Raw genomic sequence first — 19,266 nt, forward strand, 5'->3', positions numbered from 1 at the left:
TTTTCTCTGGGCTCCTCTGAACACTAAGGTTTTTGTAGGGCATGGAGGGAGTTTTCATGGGGATCATCCGGGGCCTCCCTTCCCAGATTAATTGAGTAGGTCTGTTTGTTGGTGGGGGGGGGTTGGTTTCCCATGGGCTGGGAGTTCAGTGGCTGTCAAGTAAATACGTGAAAATATTGAATTCAGCTCAGCCCAGGGTGGAACATTGAGGAAAACTGATTTAGAAAGCAGGAGCTTTAGGTACCCAGGCTTAGGTACCTTGATCAGTGTTTGCTGCCTCCCAGGAGTCCAAGCTGACTGAGAGAGAAAAGGACAGGCCTATGGGAGATCCCTCCTCCATCCTGGTCCCTCCATTGGGAGAAGCCTCCTTACTGGGAAACTTTCTCCCATGTCCTCTTCAGGCAGTGTATGGAGTAACTCTGCAGAACTGAGAGGATGGCACGCAGGGAGGAATAGTTCCCCAAGACATGACAGGCCTGGGGGAGGGAAGAGAAGGAGCTGTCAGGGGGAGAGCAGGAGTCCCGTCTGCTCTAGAGCTTCAGTCTCCCCTCAGTTTACAGCTTCCCTCCTGGATGAAGCACGTGTCCAGCCCTAAAGAGTAACACTACTGGGGAGAGGGAGGATTTTCCCTCACTCTAAAAAGAAGTCACAAAGGAACTGAGAATCCCAACATTGGACCATGCAAGTTAAGTTGAGCCTGTCCCTGGGAGGAAAAGTCTCGGAACCGCATGGTCCCTAGATCTTAGACCAGGGACTTCAACCCTGAGAAGTGATAAAGACAGAAGAGTTGTTCCCGAGGATCAGGAGAGCAACTCAGCTGGGTCTCCCATAACACACCTTGCCCTCTTGATCCAGTGCGCCATGACCACAGCCCTGTCCCTGGCTGTCATGCTTGGGTTACCAAGGCAAGTGGTGATAATGCAGCTGGCCACTCCATTGAACCAGGTGATGGTGGCCTGGACCACCTGTGAATGCCAAGTACTCATTTCCAGGCTTGTTCCTCGTGGACCAGATGGAGCCCAGGCACTGATGGGGCAGCACCTTCTTGAACAGCTCCTAGAGGATGGGGGAAGGTTTGTTTACCCACACACATGTTCGCACATGCAAGATTCATGTCCTAGGTAGGGGTCACAGGTCAGAGCTGGAGCTCAGGAAGCTGGGAATGTGGCCTGAGCTTGTTCAGACAGCCTGTATTTCATTGCATTTTTTTTTTTTCCTGAGGGAACCCAGTACAGGATGACCAGGAGCAAATAGATCCAAGGGAAGGAAGGAGGGCATGTGCACCCTGATCATCCCAGCTCCAGGTGGCAGTTCCAGGTGGTGCTCCCAAAGGCGGCATCTTCTGCAAATGTTCATCCCTGTGATCCCTCTCTCCTTTCAGTTCCACATTCTCACATGGTGCCTGCAACCACAGGTTTTTCTGTCTGCCCTGTCCTTAAGGTCACGTCAGATGCCTATTACAAGTTGAAGGTGCTCAGCCTCCAAGGCAGGTGGGTGGGAGACCTATGGACTTGACTACATACAGGGAGCTACCTCCTCTACCTGAGGGACCAGAGCCTGCTCATTTTTCTATCTGTTCTCGCTCATTTCATCTGCATGGTATCTCTGCCTCAGTCCTTCTCAGTGTCTATCTCCACAGTCTGCAGCTGGACGGTGAATGCTCAGGTCAAAGGAACCTGATGGGTTTCCATGGTTGGTCAGGGGTGCAGCTGAAATCAGGTCCCATACATAGTAGTCCACATAGGAAAGGCACATATAGGGCAGTTAAGAGCAGAAGAAAAGCTGGCCCTGTCCCACCCTGAGAGCCCAGCTGCTCACTGCATCCATGTATGTCAGTTGTTCTGCCACCAGCTTGGGAGGGAAGTTCAGGAGGGCAGGCTTCTCCTCCTTCAGCTTCACCCCACCTTCATGGGGTGGCAGGGTGTCTCTGGGGCTGGAGTGAACTAGGTGTCTAATTGCAGAGCTGGGCTAAAAATTCCCAGACAAGCTGATGGTCCAACTGTCTGTGGCTCAGCACCCAGCTCCCATATACAACATAGGAGCCCCTGTTCCAGGTCTGGAACAGCTGATGGAGGGAAGGCTGGCTCTGTCACCGGAGGCGATGGTTGAAACAGAGCCCTGGTTGCCTCTAGCTCCATGCAAGGCCCTTTGGCTGGCTCTGCCACTGGATGGAGTCCTGGAGTTGACACTGGGGTGGTCTCATCTACATCACTCACTTTCCATGTGATTTTCCCAAAAAGGATAGATCCCATGGCCTTTCAGGGAGTACCCAGCCCATAAACCACATCCCAGATTGCTAGCAATGCCCCTTATCCTCCACCTCAGCCTCCGTGAGCTGCAGCAGTTCCTGCTGCATCAGGAGGATGGGAGCATGGTTCTTCGGGTCTCAGTCATGCCACTTCAGATACACATAGACCCCTTTACCTCAAAACAGACACTGTGAAGGGCCTGCCAGATATCGTGCAATGTCTGGCCAGGCCAGGTAGCCAAGATGGGACACAGGGTGCTGGGAGAGTCGTATGTCAGAGTCAGAGGCCTGGTCTTTCATTCCACATGCTTTTCCCACAGAACAATTCTTTCTGTGTGAGTTCCACAGAATGGCTCCTGCCACTTCCCACCCCTCCAGAGCTGTCCTTGCCATGGAAGGCCTGGTCATCCAGAAAACCTGTATGAGTCTGGTTTTTCCACTTAGACTCTCCTCTTAATGGCCAAGGGTCTTGTCTACCCCATTCTCCATGCTGACCAGTATCAGGGCTTAGGTGGGAGGCCAACTGCTGAGTGGTCTGCTCACCACACCTTTTGTTCTTGGCCTCACTTGTGGTGGTCAGCAGAGGTGGATATGGAGAGGGGCAGACAGAACAGTAATGGACCCTCCAAGGGATGGGTGTTTTAGGCACCAACTCAGCCCAGACTGTGCTCTGCTTCCCAGAGAGCTTGGCATCCCCACCTCAGCTCACCTTGGCTCATTGGCTTGTTCATGGGAAGCTGCCCAGTTAAGCCCTCCCATGGAAATCAAGAGATCTGGCAGATCCATGGTTCTGAAAGTCCCTTTCCAGCAACCACCCCTGTAGTTTCTGTCCCGTGGAGGCAGAAGGCCCTCCTTCTGGACCCAAAGGCTTATCTTGTTATTTGATCTTAGAGTCCATCCTCATGGACCAGTTGAGGGGTATTCCAGTTGAGGGCATTCCTCCCTAGAGCAGGCCACAAAGATGTCCCATCTGACGTACTCTAGTCATGCATGCTCAGGTTGTGTAGAGTGTCTATCTGACCCTCGGACTAGAATTGAGACTCCAACATTATCTCTACTTTTTCCATTTAGGTGTCTTAGTGACTTGAAAGTGCCTGCATTCCTAGGTGCTTGATATACATTATTGAATGAAATAATCCCAACCAAGACTTTCCAAATACTGAGTGGCCTTTGGCCTGTTTTGCCTGTTCTGCGTGTCCCTGTAATCTGGTCACATAAAGGACAACCACCAAGACCAGCTAGATGGCACCTCAGACATCCTTTGCAAATAGGAAAACTGTCTGTTTTCCATTTCCTTTACATAAAGCCAGAAGGCCACAGGCCTTTGAGGGCTGAGCTTGAGAGCATCTTCCCTGTAGAGAGAACTATTGGCCATGAAGAGGCCCAGCATGTCCAGCGGCCCTTTCTACAGAGCTGGGCACCAGAGAAGCCCATGCCATATCTCCTCCCCTGATTTCTTACAGTTGTCATACGAGGTTCATTCTCTTATCACCCCCACATTCAGAAAAGGAAAATAAAGATCAGCGAGGGGCAGTGACATTCGCAAGTCATAAAACTAGTAGATGGGAGGGTCCCTCCTGTGCTTTGCATGGGGTGGGCACTCACCTATTGATCTGCTGGCCCAAGACCTCCTGGGCTGAGGGTAACATCTGTAGGTGCAGAACATGGTTGTGACGTTTGAGGTGCTTCTATCCGGGAAGGATAGTACCAGGGAGTGTACAAAAGTCTGCACTGTGCCACCTTTGAGTGTCAGCATTTTGCAGGACTCCTCCAGATACAGGGAAGATTCATTTTCCATCAGGTAGACCAGGGAAGAGGGGCAACGTAGTCAGCTTCAACACCATGCACCCCAGGAAAAGCAGGTTCTGCAGCTCAGACCGCATCCTCCCCTTGCTTTGGGAACTTGTGCAAGAGAAGGGACTTGAGTGCCCACCCAGAAAAAGGCTCTAGGCTGAGAAGTGCAAAAAGGTTTTAGGCTTGAAAAGGACAATCTAACCTTAAATGTCCTGGTGACTTCAAAACGTTCTGTTAGCTGAGCAACAACAGCATTTCTCTCTCTTCATAGCCTGTATGAAAAGCTGTGCGCCTTGGAGTCATGAGTAAACATCCCTACTGTAGAGAGGAGAAAAGAAAGGCTTAGAATCCCCAATGCTGCTCAAGATCTGTGCTGTGCCTGAGAACTGTCAAAGAGCATGGGCTACATGGCATTTCCCCTATGCTGATGAGGCATGGTCTGTTCCTGACCGAGGAGAAAGGTTCAGGGGAAAACCACCTTTCTTGGCAGGCCCCAAGGCAGCCAGTTGTTTCTAGTCTGAGTTCTGGCCATGCCCTGATCATCTCTGGGTCCTGAGACCAGACATAAATCTGGACCCATTCTCACTTCAGACCAGCTTTGGATGTTGTCGGTGGCCTGAGGCCCCTGCTGCTTGTCAAGGGAGATGGAGGAGCTGACCCCTTGCAACAACTCACCAAAAAAGTCCCAGGTGGAGCTCTGAAAAGGCAAAGCCAGCTACCCAGGCCAGGAGGCATCTGAGGCATTCCACCCAACCTGTGGTTCTATGTTCTGGAAGATCATAGAATATATCATAGCACCTCAGAATGCCTGTTAGGACACTTAAGGTGTTCGTTCCTTGCAGCATTGCTGAAATGGCAACAAAATCGAATCATGTCAACTTCTACCAGCCTTGAAGCCTGAATCACTGTGGCAGATGAGCTCCTTTATGGAGGACTCTAAAGACATGTAAGGACACAGCATGTGACCTGGTGGACCTACAATGATTTGATGTGTCCTGAGAGAAGATACATTACAGGAAAACCTATAGAATGGCTTCCTCCCACAGTCCCTTTTTTAGGTTCAGTCACCTTATTTGGTGTGAGGATTTAGAAGGGCTTGGACAAGTTCTCCAAGGACAGTGGAGCTGGGTTCTCCACAGGATAGCTGTGGTGAGTAGGGAGAACCATAAAACAAACAGTAGTAAAAGGCAAAAGTTCTCATGGTTTCATGAAAAGTCATGCAAAAACAAATTTCCAAACCATGGAAGGCACTCACTCTATTCTCTCCCAGTTCCACATAGGTGAAGAATAGTCTTCCCACCTTAGCCCATCGCTTGTGGCAGACGTGTGGATGTTCGGGTTCCTTTGTGGTTGGACCTGTGGGACACTCAAATAGAAACATTATGGGAAGGCTCCAGTAGTGTCCCCATACACCTGGGGGACCTGGGTGTGGTGAACGGTCTTCCCATCCTCACCTCAGAACAGCACTGATCCTGGGTGGCCGGGGACACCTGACACTTGTCCAGGGAGTTGGTGTAGTTGAAGTCACAGACCAGCTCATCCAAGATGTCCTGGGTGCAGCTCTGAATATGCAGTGCCCATATCTTCAGGGCCAAGAGACATTAGTGCCCTCCTGAGACATTGCCACAAAGGGACACCCCCATTAGAAATCGTGTCCTCCAGTTCAGACTAAGAGGAGCAGCTGAAAAGGCTTCAAGCAAGGAGGTAGCCAGAGGAAACTCTAAGGCTCATGGCTACTATACGGGGAGTTGAGCTTGGTCCCTGTACTCACCTTCTTATCCTGCCTGCTATGACCTGGAGTATGAGCCTGAAAGATGGGTCAGTCCTCCAACACCTGACAGCTTGCTTCTGCCCAGGAAGGGCATGTCCCTCATCCCCTGTCCCCATCTCTACACACACACACACACACACACACAGAGTGAGGGACAAGAGGTGTGAGCCCGCTGAGGTGGGATCAGAGTTGTTGCTAGCTCTCCAGTGGGGCTAACCAGAGCTACCTTGTGTTACCTTTTGGTGTCTCTCCTGCCACATGACCAGAAGCTTTGGAAAAGTGGCTGAGCTGACGTCTACAATTACAATAACATCTCTTGCTCTGGGCTTTCTTTGGCCCAAACCTACGAATACAACAGCAGAACATCTTCTCTTGAATGTCTCCACTCAAGTGAGCTGGAGAGCAGGTTGTCTTTTGAAAGTGGCTGCCTGGTTACAGAGTTCTAAGTTCAGTTGGGGCCTATCACAAAGGATGTGAGGTCACTCTTCCAAGATTCTAATACTGGGCCACTTCGTTCAGTCACACCTCTTCAGAGCCCCTTCTTTTCATCTGACTATTTACCTTTCTTCCCCATGTCATCTCTGTGACTGTACACAACAAGCCAACAATGCCATAGACACAACTCTCTGGAAATGTATCTAGTTTCCTACTTTTTAGGAGACAGAGCAGAAGCCAGAGCTTTTTTCTGTTTCCTTTGCTAGTTCTGTGTCCTAAGTCATTGTGTGTCTCCCATAGTCCACACTTTCCCAATCTGCATAGTGGGGACCAGGCTGGAATCTATTTCCTTGGGACTCTTCAGGTGTATGTGGAAGCTATTTATAATGTGTGTGGGATGGTATTGTGTGTTTCTGGGGGACCAATTGAAGGAGGAAAAATTACAAGAAGGGGTGGGACTTGGCCCGGAGGACCGCTCCTAGGTGGCCTGCGTTCCAGCCATGTAATGCTGGAACCATCACTTTCCTTCTTGACCTCTTTATATTGTGGCACCATCATGGGTTGGAAATGCACAAAGATGCACACTTTGTCATCCTCTCTAGTGAGAGTATTCAGTCGTTTCCCATCTAGATTTAGAATGAGACCACTTTGCCTCATTTTGCTCTATGAGGGGAACAGTCTTCACAATGGCTCCCAGGGATCATGACCTGTGGTATAGACATTGCTCTGTAATGTCTAGGTGGTTAGAGACTGGCTTCTCAGCCATAGGGTACAGTCAACATGATGAAATATCATGTATAGAGTTTCTCTAGATGTCATGCAAAGAGTTTCTCACTTCCTAGTTACCTTGCTCATGTTCCACTTCTCCTTCTTTCCCTTTCTCTTCTCTAGGTCCAAACCAAAAAACAAGCACAGATGTTTTGAGCTGCCATCGATAGAGGCTCACAGAGCAGAGAACTGAGGCAGTGCCAAGGGCCAAAGACACACAGGATCTCAGATACTCAGTCCAAATGGCTTCCCGAATTATGGGAACTAAATTGGGGGATAAATCCTCTGAAAGCCTAGACTCAGTCACAGCCCCAGGCACCTAGGTATCTTGAGGTTGGGGAAACACACCACACTGTGCCTGCATTTTTATTCCACAAAAGCTGTGGGAAATTCAATACCTGCATTTGGAGATGCAGGGTATTAGGGCAATGCACTCACAGAGGAAAAATAGATAGCTAACTGTTTCCTAGGTCTCAACCTCTCTTCCTGCCTACCTCCCTCCTCCCTTCTCTGTTCCCAATTTCTCTCCAGCTATGCTGGATGCCTTTTTCCTCTCCTCTGGCCAAACTGGCTTTTGGCAGTGAGGCTCCCAACAGAGGTTCCATCTTCCTGACACACTGCACCCAGACTTGTGCAGGACTAGCTCCTTTTTTTTTCATTTTGTTTTCAGTGTTGCCTTCAGTGAGTTCTTTCGGTCCTTCCTATTGACTGCCTCTGGAGCCTTCCTTCCTTTCAGAGCACACTTCATTTGTCATTTAGAGACCTAGTTCTTTTCTTTCACATGTCTTTGTTTTGTGCTTTGGTCAATGTCTAGACTGTGGGCTCCCAAAGGCAAGGAACCCTAGGTATCTACAGCTGCGTGCATGGGACCACCATGGTACGTGGTGTAGGGGAGTGCTTAAGTGTAGAGTTTGTGAATGAATAATTGAGAAGGTCTTGGAGCCCACCTCCCCTTTTAAGCACCTAGACTGCAGGGAAAAGTGGTACTCCAAGTTTCAAGCTGTTTCTTGGCAGGTGAACAACCACGATGGCCTGGGCCTGGCTTTTCCTTCTTCAGTTCCTCCAGCAGATCTCCCTAGGTACCATGGACAGGGAAGCTCCCTGCATCCTGTTCTCCAGCTCTCCTGGGACAACCCCAGGCAGGCAGACCAGCCAAGATAGAGTTGCCTTTTCTCAGGGGCCCTCAAGGCACTGGCTTTCCAGAGCCACAGGGCCAAAGGAGCAGGATCTCTAGGCTCCAAGGGCAAAGGAAAGGACCTCAGAACCCACAATTTCCTTATTTTCTGTCCACTCCCATGGTGTCCTCTTTCAGATTCTAGCACCTTCACCTCAGCCAGAAGAGTGCTTCTGCACCCACCCTTGTATTTCTGAAGGACAACCCCAAAGGTCTCATGGGGACTAGTCTTGTCGCTGGGCCCCACATACAGTGTCCAGCGCTCTGGCATTTTCCCAGACAACACAAACACATGAGAAATGGGTAGGAAAAAATATACTCACCATGACTAATCATCAGAAAAATGCAATCAAGGGCATGACGAGATATCACATCACATCAACTGGAATTTAGCTACCATAAAAAAGACAAGAGGTAACTAGTGCTGCTGAGGATATGGAGAAAAGGGACCCCCTGGACACCATTGGTGGGAATGCACATTGGGACAGTCACTATGCAAAACTGTATGGATGTTCCTCGAAAAAATACAAATAGATGTACCATAGGAGCCCACAGTTCCACGTCTGGGAACATGCCCATAAAAAACCAAGGAATGTGTTCAAGAAATACCTGCATCACTGCCACGTTCAAGAATAATTATTTTCAGCAGCCAAGACACTGAAAACAGTGTCCATTCATGGTAGCTGGATAAATAAGTGTTTACCAATATAATGGGATATTAATCACCCATAAGGAAAGGAAATCCTGCTAAGCATGACAACAGTAGGGACTTTTAAAATGTTATGCCAAGTGAGATAAGTGAGACAGAGGAAGGCCAATACTATATATATGCAGGTTTAGACATATAGATACAGGAGTACTAGTTAGATATACAGAGATAGATATATAGAGAGATGATAAAGATATATTTTCCCTTCTACATGGAATCTGAAACAAAGAAGAAAACAGGAGTCATATGAATTCAGAGAAAGAGATCACATTGAAGGAACCAGAAGCAGAGGGCAGAGGGTGGGACAAGGGTGGAGTGAATGGTGAAAAGGTACAAACTTCCAGTTTTATGAGAAATAAGTAATAGAGTTGTAGTGTACAACCTGATGACTACAGTTCATACCACTCTATGGTGTACTTGAGACGTGTTAAAAGAAAACCAATTGGGAGAGTTCTCATCACACAATGAAAAGGGTCCCCTTTCTTTTTTATTTCCTTTTTGTTTTTGTGACTCTAAGGGATGATGTCAGTGAACTCAACTTATTCTGGTAGTCTTCTTAGGGTCTGTGAAAGTGAAATCATTATATTGTGTACCTGACACATGCACAGCGCTCTATGTCAATTAAAATAGGGCAAAAATATTTTACTATTCATAATAAGCCTCTGGAAATTTGACTTGGTAAAAAGAATGATGGGTAAACAAAACTGAAATCAGCACAACCTAAAGTCAGTAGATTATGATAGGGATAAAAACATCCAAGTCACTTGCATAAACAATAGATTCTGAGTGTGAAATATCAGTGATTTAAAATGATGGGAGATGAAGCAGAATTTCAAATTTGTGTTCTATTTAAAAACTGATTAAGGAATACAATGTCTTCATAAATTGACTCTGAAAATTATCTTCTCAAATAAAGTTTTCATGTTTTGGATAACTCTGATTTTAAGCTCTGAAGTGGGCACAGAATGACAACACTTGGTTTGATCCAAGTTGAATCAGGGAAAATGGCTGAAGTAAAATGCCTGAGAAAAGACTTACCTGGAAAGGTATAAACGGCCAGATGAAATTCATTTCTCTGTCTGTGCAACATTTCAATATAATTTATTTTTATGTCATTAAGTACATGAAGTTCATGGAGTACATTCTAAATGTTTTAAATAAACTAATGTCTTTGTATCACCCCCATGTACCCTGTCTTCACATCTCATTCCATCTTGTGAAACTAAACCTCTATACCATGAATCAGAATCTTCCCATGACCGCCTCCTTCCAGCCCTTTCCAGCCCTTGACAAACAGCATTCTACTTTCTGTCCTTAGGGATCTACTTTAGGTAGGTCCCAAGAATGAAGTCAAAGAGTGTATTTTTATGAATACTCATTTCACTTGGCATAATACCCTCAATGTTCACCCATGTTGTTGTGGCATATGTCAATGCTTTCTTCCTCTTTTAAGAAAGAATACTATTTCAGAGTGTGTGTATGCAACATCTGTTATTCCTTAGACAGAGTATTGGATTGCATTCATGGTTTAGCTCTTATGAACAATGGTGTCATGAAAAGGTGTGTTCAGATATATCTTCAAGACCATGCTGTCAATTGAGTTGGGTATCTACCCCAGAAGTGGAATTAACTAGACCACATGGTAATTCTAATGTGGATTGTATTGAAAAACAGCCATACGAATTTCACAACGATGCTGTTAAACATTCCTACCACACACAATGCACAAGGTTCCAACCTCTCTGCATCATTGCCAACACTTGATCTTTTCTTTTCTTCTAAATCTTTCTTTTACTGGGGAGAGTCATCTTAATGGATTGGAAATGGTATCTCACTGCATTTTATAATTTAGATTTCCCATAAAATTAGTGATGGGAGATATCTTTTCAAATTACTCTCCATGTGCCTATCATTGAGGATATGTCTATTCCCCATTTGTACATTCACATATCACACTTACTTTGTTTTTTGTTGTTGAGTTTCTGGGATCTCTAGCTATTGTGAATATTGAGCCCCTGTCAGATACATCGTTTGCAAACATGCTCTCCCATCTTGTGGACTGTGTTTTCTCTTGGTTGATAATGTTGTTAAAGTCACAAAGATTTTAAGTATTCTGAATGTCCAGTGTGTGGGTTTTTTTTTTTTTTCTTTTCCATCCTGTGCTTTGCAGGTCATATCCATGAAATCATTGCCCAATTCTGTTTTGTGAAGGTGATGATGGTGAATGCTGTGGAGCTCCAAATTCAGAGATGAAACAGGATCATTGGTGGAGGCAGGCAGCAGCATGAATTGGAGAAGCACAGGCCTGATGCTGGGGTCCTGACCAGATGCAATGGCGCAATGATAAGAATAGGTATGGTGGGCAAGCAGGAGCCGTGTCCTGGAAATGGTACCCTGCCCATTTTGGGCACCACCTCTGTGGTGATGGAGAGACATAAGACTGGACACGTCCCCAAGCTCAGCCCTTCTTCAAAGGGAGCCTTTTATTGCACTCTGCTCCAGTCCTGTTTGAAGGGTTTCTTAATCCGACGAGGGACATAGACTTCTTCCACGACAAAGGGTGATGTATGTGGTGAGGTGACACCTGTCTCCAAGGAACTTCTAATCCCTCTACTGAGGTGAGTCAGTGTCTGGAGTTAATTGCAAGGAGGATTGTTCCCACATATGGCTTTATTCTATCTTTTGATATATAAACCTTTTTCCAATTTTTATAGTGAAGTGGATGTAGGCTGTGCACTCTGTGGAGCACATGAGCCTGACCTTGCCATTTCTAGTTATCAAGCACTTGCATTTCACTAGCACCTTTCTGAAAGAGCCTGTGCATTGGGTTTTTTTTTACCCAGGATTCTAGGTTGCACACCCCTTTTTGATTCTCCAAACTGTTATGCATTTTTATGTAAAGAAAACAGGTGAGCCCATAGTTCCAGTGCAATAGGTCTTCCACAGGAGTTGTGCCCTGTGGCCACCTTTTAGTGTGGCCAGCCTACTTGTGTCACTGGTGCCCACACCTGGAAGAACGGGGTGTGGGGTGGGGCTAGACTGTTGCTCTGTGCACATGGTCACCTGGAAATTGGGCTCTGTTCCCTGGGATTATGACATCACACCTAAGTCCTTCTCAGCCCAAGGAGATATAAAGCCCTCTATTTCTTTTCTTTTCTTTTCTTTTCTTTTTTTTTTAAAGATTTTACTTATTTGGGGGAGGGACAAAGGCAGAGGCTCAGAATCTCCAATAGACACTCCACTGAGCACAAAGGCCCATGTTGGGCTCTATGTCACACCCTGATATCATGACCTGAGCCAAAATCAAGAGTCGGATGGATGCTCAGCCCACTGAGCCACCCAGACACCCCTGCAGCCCTTTTTCAAAATGAAGCATCCTAAGTGTTCAGCCACTGGTTTTGTGGCTGTGCATTCCTGGGGGCCTGAGTATGCTCAAACATCCAGCAATGGAAAAAAGGGCCCAGCCCTGGGTTTCTCTTGAAAGCAGCCAGTGGCTGGACTGCATCACAGGCTGGACACTCTCACAGGCACAGAGGCCAGGAAAGGCACTCCCACTTGAGAGCCCTCCAATAGGCTCATGTCAAGGTGTGGGGAAAGAGGATCACCAGGGACAGTTGCCTCACTTGAGTGAACTAGCAGTGACTGGCAGTGACCTCACCACCTAACTCTTGGATGGTGTCCACGTGTCTACTAGTAACAGGAATAGTGGGCATCCTTCCAGGCATCTGTCATGTTAACTGACAACACTGTGAAGTAGGTAAGTTTTGCCCATTTTACAGGTGAGAAGACTGAGGTGCTCGCCTGAGGTCTTGTGCCTATCTTTCGGAACCAAGATCTGAAGTCTGCGTAAGCAAAGATAATAACAGGGCCTCCTGTAGGGTAGGTTTGTAAGGATAAAACAACACAGTGGGGCAGCCAGTTTGCAGAGTCAGGAGGACACATTCCTATCCTGGGGGTGCAGCCAGAAAAGAAGCCATAAGTGTAAAGGAGAAGCTGCTGCACCCTAGTTGGTAACTCTCAAGAAAATCACGTGCTCAAGCTACCCCTTCCTTCCATCTTCTCTCCCCACTGATGGGGGGAATGGTAAGGGGATGCGTAGAAAAGCACTCAAAGGCCCTCACCTTAGGGTCAGGACCTGCAGAGGCCAGTGGGGCTGCGTGCCGATCACGGCCTTGTGACTGGCTTAGTCTTGCTCTGACCCTGATGGGAGGTCACCCTCTTCCTCTGCAGGTCAGAAACCAGCTCCCCTGCCAGGCTCCAGCTCCAGGTGGTGTATGGACCAGGAGATAGCAGCCGCACCCTCTGAATGATGCTGTGTGTGCCCTCTCCTACATGCACACCCCCACCTGCTCCTCCTGGATCCCACTCCAGCCCCCCTCTCTCCAGGGGCCGCATCACCCCAAGTCTTTCCAAGAGCCCAAGGATGTGGCGTATGATCCATGGACATTTCCATTTTACAGGTGAACAAATTAAGGCTGGGGGGCAGGTGGTGAGTCATGTGCGTGGTACCTTATTCCCCTCCAATCCCATCACAAGGGACAGGAAGTGAATCTACTGTACCATACAGCGGCCCAGAACAGGGCTCTGGAGCTGGAGGGCCTGGGTTCAAATCCCGTCTGTGTGCTTACCTGCTGTGGGGCCTTGAGCTGAGAGGTACCTCTGTCTGAGCCTCAGTTTTCTCTCTGCAACAGGTGCCAGGATTAAGGGCTTGAACACATCCATGGTGCACTCCTCAGTGTGGGTCCCAGACTGACTGCTAGGGACCCGAGGGACTGTACGGAAACCCTACAAGGCAAAAGGGTATCTGGGAGGGTAGCCCAGGGATCATAATGGGGACCATAAATAGGGTGGGGATGGTGTGGGTCTAGCAGCCCCTGGGGTAATGTTGGGAGCCACTGGCTGGAGGGACTAGGAATTTGAGCAATAAGGGAACCAGGGAGGTCCAGTTAGAGGGCAGGGCAGGGGCCAAGGCTCATTTGTGAGGACAACCCCAGGTAGTTCTGTGAACCTGCAGAGACCTCAGGCTTAGTGACAGAGCCTCACATGTGGCCAAGAGGGGTGCCCCGCAGAGGATCACTGGTGTGGGAAGGAGCTGTCCCCTCACTTCCTTCTGCCCTCTGTACCCTCCTTGTGCAGCCCCCACATGGGACCTGACCCACAGCTTCTAAACCAAGCTTTGCTTTCTGAGGGTGACAGCAGGAGCCAACGGGATGATGCCTTTAAAAAACAAGGCTATTTGGAAAATTTTACAGGGGTGTGCAGGAACATGGAACCCTGCTCCCAGACCCTCTGTTTCCTTCATACCTAGAGCCTTCCAGGCCCCTGGACCTTCCACAGAATCAGGAAGCCGGAGACCACAGGGGGTCCCCCAGGTTTCCCCCCCTCCACAGGCAAGGTCATGCATTCCCTAAGGGTCTGTAGATTTCATTGTAACTCATTTTTTTTTCCCCAGCCAATTACTTGGGATGCTCTGGGAATGAGTGACCGTTGATTTGGGTCAGATCCACCTCAGTTCAAGATTTCCCAGAGAAGCGGGGCAAGATACAGCATCGCAGGGTCACTAGGGTGGCTAGAGATGCCGTGACAGAGGGTGGGCCACATAGACCGCAGTCCCAGAGCTCTGTTGTGCTGCCTGGTTGTGCACAGATTCCTAACCTCTTGGAGCACAAGGATGGAATGGGGCTTCCTTTGCTTCAAGGCTTTGGTTTGGAGAGCCCTGGGGCATGGAGCTCTCATCGGATACTTTGCCATGCTTCTCAAAGTCTGCTGGTTACCCACCAGCGAGCAACCTAGCCCATCTTTAAAAAAAGAGCATATACTTGTCACGGAGAACTCTAAGTTTCAAAACAGATGGGGACAGAAGACCATCAAGTACGTTCCGAGACTCAGATTTCAGTGTTTCTTCCTGTTTATGCCTGTCAATGATGCATATTCTGTTTTCTTTGCTTACACTTTATTTAAAATTCAGTATTACTCTTATGACTTAAGCATTTCTTCTGTGCTCTGATAAACTTTTTTTGAAGGCTGCATATGAGTCTCTCCATTTGGTCTCCGCTGTGATCAGATATCTACGTGATGTCCATTGCACTATTGCAAATATCACTGGTGAACATCTTTTTACACTAGTCTTTGCCTGAATGTGGGGGTAACTGTCTAAGGATAGCTCCTTACGAGTGTATGAACAGACTGAAGAGATCCTGTGTGTCACACTTATTTCTTTCCCTCCTTCTTTGCTGGAGCCACACCTTCTCTTGTGGATGAAGGTGTTGCTACTAGGACATCTGCCTCCCTACATTCATCGAGTTCAACCTAGTGCATGCAGGAAACCGTAAGTGCACCTGCTAAACCTGGGAGGAAAATGTCAGTTGATGGCTCTGGTGTAAGGGTCTGAGGGCCACTTCTTGCAGCCAAGCAGAGAGGGTTGTGGTGGCTTCTCTGCTTGTCCTGACACTCCTCCATCTCTGTGTCTCTGGCTGTCTTCTCTGGGCTGAGGTTGTGGGAAGCCTGACCTCCAGCTCTCCCAGGCTACCCCTGCCTCTGTTATTATTTTTATATTTGTTACTTTAGGATACTGCTCAATTTCCAAAAGCAACAAGAGAACCCCAAATTCCAGGCATTCTTTCCAAAAAGAAAGCCATCCCTTGTCTGAAGGAGATAGCCCTCTAAGGGCTAAATGCAGAAAGAATGAGTTTTCTGGTAGATTTCAGAAAACCCTTGGGCTGAGGGGAAGCTCTTTGGAAATAAATGAAGGCTTCACAATCTGCTTCTGCCCCATGGAGATGGTCTGGCCCTGGTGGCTTAAACAGAGGCTGGGGACAAGGGGGATGGGAGGGAGGACGGTGAGTGGGAAGGGCTTCCAGACAGTGGAGACCATGCTGTGAGCCCTGGACCAGGGAGCCTCACCACCCAGCGCCTGTCTCCTTACCTGCAAGATTCAAGTCACTGTGCAAACTCAGTAGGTTGTGGGGCTCAGGTGTGGTAATGGGGTGAAACAGCCAGGATGACACAGGGCACCTGGGATGGTTCCAGTACAGGTGCAGCTATGAACAACATTCATTCAGCCATTCAGCAGATATTTATGGAGCTCCCATTTGGGGGCTGGGTGGGGAAGCCAGCATCAAAATGCGTGTTTGGGAGACTAGATCCCCATATCTCCTGAGAAGACATGCAGAGGGATTTTGCAGGGCAAGGGGTCTCTGGCTTCATCCTGTGCCCATGTCCTGTCTCCCCTGCCCTTTGGGCCTCAGTTTCCCCTCTGAGAGATGGGATGGACAGCCTGTAAGGATTCTGATGCTGTGCTAATGACCCTCCTGAGGTCTGCATCTGGTCAGTGAATCATTTTTCTTGCAAGGAGATGGGGCTGGATTGGTGAGGTGACAGGTCTATCTGCCCCTTGAGACTGGGAATCTGCCAGGACAGGGACTGTGGGCTGTCAGTCACTCTGGTGTGGCCAGGGCTTAGCACGGGGCTGGCACAGGAGTGGTTTCCACAGGAATCAGGCACCTGCTACTGCTTAGTAAGCCCTGGGAGGCTCAGATGTCAGGCCTGAAGTCCCTCTGTGGGCTCTCAGAGGAGGCCCACATCTCCCCTCATCTCGGCAGGCTGACTAACACACTCTTTCTACACCGTATTACTTGGGAAGTGAGGTGGAGGTGCTATGAGCCTGGTCGATGGGGAAAGGCTTCTGGACACAATCAAGGACGGGTCAGCCAGTCCTGGGCTGGGAAGTGACAGCACATGCTTTTCTTCCTCCAGAAATAGCTTCACAGCCCTCAAAGAAACAACTGGGGTGAGAATCATTCTGGGGATCTTGGGATTCAGTCTGCAGGGGGGAGGCTGGATGGCTTTGCCAAGGCAGTCAGCAGTGAGCAGCAGAGCTGGGACGTGGCACAGGCCACCCTAACATAGTTGTCTTCTTATTACAGGGGCGCTGGGAGGTACTGAGGTTCTCAAAGGTGACGGGAGTGCAAATATCAATATAGCTTATCTAGCTCCTTGCATTTTCAATTGTTAGGCTCACTGAGGGTATAAGTGACTGATGGGCCCTGGGGAAGGGCTCTGGGCTGAGACAGGGGGCTGGGGATGGGTGGCAGGATGGGGGAAAAGGCAGACAGACAGTGTCACATGTCAATCTCTCAGTCATAAATTTTTTGTTGTTGTTCTGGATTCAGAATAATTGGATTCCTATTCATTGTGGGGTTTTAAAACCTTAAGACTCAGAATGAGGACAGGAGGGGATTTGGTGGAGTTGCCAGGAACACTCTAAAGGTGGACTTATCAATCCTATTTATTACATTGCTAATTAAGTCAGGCCTGAAGCAAGTCTGTACATTGCTGTAGGTGTTTTCTTAAAATAAGCAGAAGAAGGCATGTTGGGATTTAAAGGAATCTCAGCATTTTTCCTTAAACCACCCAGAAATGTAAGCATTTATAACACTGCTATTATGCACCTAGCACTGTAAGGGGTGTTAATATATTCTCTAAAGAGATTGCTTTTTAAAAATTTCTCATCCCTCCTGCCATCATAACTAAGAGGTCTAAGAGCTTTTTCTTTTAAATATTTTATTTACTTATTTTTTAAAGATTTTATTTAACACAGAGAGTGCACAAGTAGGGGGGCAGGGAGAAGATGCAGGATCCCCAATGCACAGAGAGCCAGATGTAGGGTTGGATCCCAGGACTCTGGGCACACGCTGAACCCACGGAGCTACCCAGGCGCCCCATGAGAGGTTTTAGACGTAGGACGAGGCAGAAGAAACAAGCCAGGGGGTCCTTGGCCTAACACTAATAGCTATGGCTCAAATTCATCTTTCACTGCAGGTTTCCAGATACTCTGCAAAGGAGACCGTCCCCTTCCTGTCCCTGACTGCTCTGCCAATTCACAGGGGATCCGTCTCTCTAAAGTTTCCTCTGTTCATTCTGCCAGGCATAGGCCAGAGGGCTCCAAGCCTTGTGTGGACCCAGGCACCCAGGGTCCCAGCCACTGAACTCTTTCCTCTGCCCTGGATGTCCCCAGAATAGAACAATTCCGCGACTATGGAAGTGCCAAGTCCGTGCCAGGACCAGGGAACAAACACAGCTGTACACAAGATAAACTCGCTTTGGCCTTGGGAGCCTGGATTCCCCAAGGAGGGCTCTGCCTGGCCTGGGAAGGCGGTTGTGGGAGGGGCACTTGGCTTTGACCTGGCTCTGCTCCAGTCAGGTCCTGGGATCCCTGGCCAGCGAACTCATGCCCCACTCTACAAAAAGGCTGTTACCGCAGCCCAGCAGCAGAGGCTGTGATTTAATAGGGCTGGGGTAGGGCATGGGCGTTGGTATTTTCAGAACCCTCCCACAGCACTGGAGTGCAGTCAAGTGCGGAAACTACAGCGCTGGCACCGTGGAACAGCTCGACAAAGGAGATCTTTCAGCAAAGCCCGTTTTACAGATCAAGAGAGTAAGGCCAAGCCTAGTTGACTCCCGCTCAATGTCCCCAGGGCCCATCCACCCCGCACACCTGCCCAAGGCAGGGTCACCGCCCATCCACGCACTCCAACGCTAGGCTCCTCAGGTCTGGTCTTGCCCGCTCCTGCCCCTTCTCCCTCCTGGCCGCTTCCCCCTCCAGATGGCCACGGGTGGAGCCCAGCAGGTACTGAGGCCCCTGGCGGGTGTCCACAGGGGCTGGGCGGGCCCAAAGATCCTCTAGGTCTCTCTTCGCGGCTCCACTGAGTCCCTGGGAGAGAAAAGGGCGGGCCACGCCGCGCCGGGACCCATGGTCTGCGGGCGAGCGGCCCAGGAGAAGCAGAGGAATGAGCATTGGAGCTCGAGGAGCTGCGCCGGCGGGGAAGGGGCAGTAGCCGGGCTGAAAAGCACCTGCAGCCCGCAGCGGGCGAGACAGGGGCGTGGGGCCGTGTTGCGCCAGGCAGGAGCCAAGCACTCGTGGGGCGAGAGGGCGGGGCAAGGGCGCGAGGAGCGGGGCGAGGGCAGGGCGCGCGGGGCGGGGCATGGGCGCGCCGCCGTCATAGGCCGCTCGCTTGCGCGCACCTGCCCGTCCTGCGCGCCGCCTCCAGGCGTCCAGCGTCCTCGCAGCTCAAGTTGCGGCTTCCAGGGGGCCTGGGCTGCCAGCCGAGGGCACCGGGGATGGCGTGTAGCCGCGCTGACTCCAGTACTGAGGGGCTCTGGTAGGGGTGGACCCTCGAGGGAGGAAAGGGGCCGGGCCGTCCCGGGCCACTGACCCCTGCTGCTGCCTGGGCTGGAGCGCCGCTTCCCAGCTCCCACCCCTGCACCTGGGGAACGCTTGGGGCACAGGAGACATCGGGGGTCCGGCGGCGCTCGCCTGGACCGCCCCTGAGAGAGATGCGCGCCCTGACAGGCTTCTTTTCCAGAAC

At 49.5% G+C, this 19,266-nt stretch overlaps 1 long non-coding RNA gene across 1 annotated transcript in view; it reads right to left on the reverse strand.

Moving 5' to 3' along the window:
- Positions 1 to 394: 394 nt before the first annotated feature.
- The window catches only part of LOC116595327, a 76,905-nt gene continuing 58,033 nt past the window's right edge, over positions 395 to 19,266 (reverse strand). Inside the window, exons 2-3 of the long non-coding RNA XR_004287617.1 lie at positions 838 to 1,056; positions 395 to 476 (exon numbers count right to left, since the gene is read on the reverse strand). This is a non-coding gene — a long non-coding RNA (uncharacterized LOC116595327). The remainder of the gene's footprint in view (positions 477 to 837; positions 1,057 to 19,266) is intronic.

Source organism: Mustela erminea, chromosome 7, assembly GCF_009829155.1.
Source record: "Mustela erminea isolate mMusErm1 chromosome 7, mMusErm1.Pri, whole genome shotgun sequence".
NCBI classification, from domain to species: domain Eukaryota; kingdom Metazoa; phylum Chordata; class Mammalia; order Carnivora; family Mustelidae; genus Mustela; species Mustela erminea.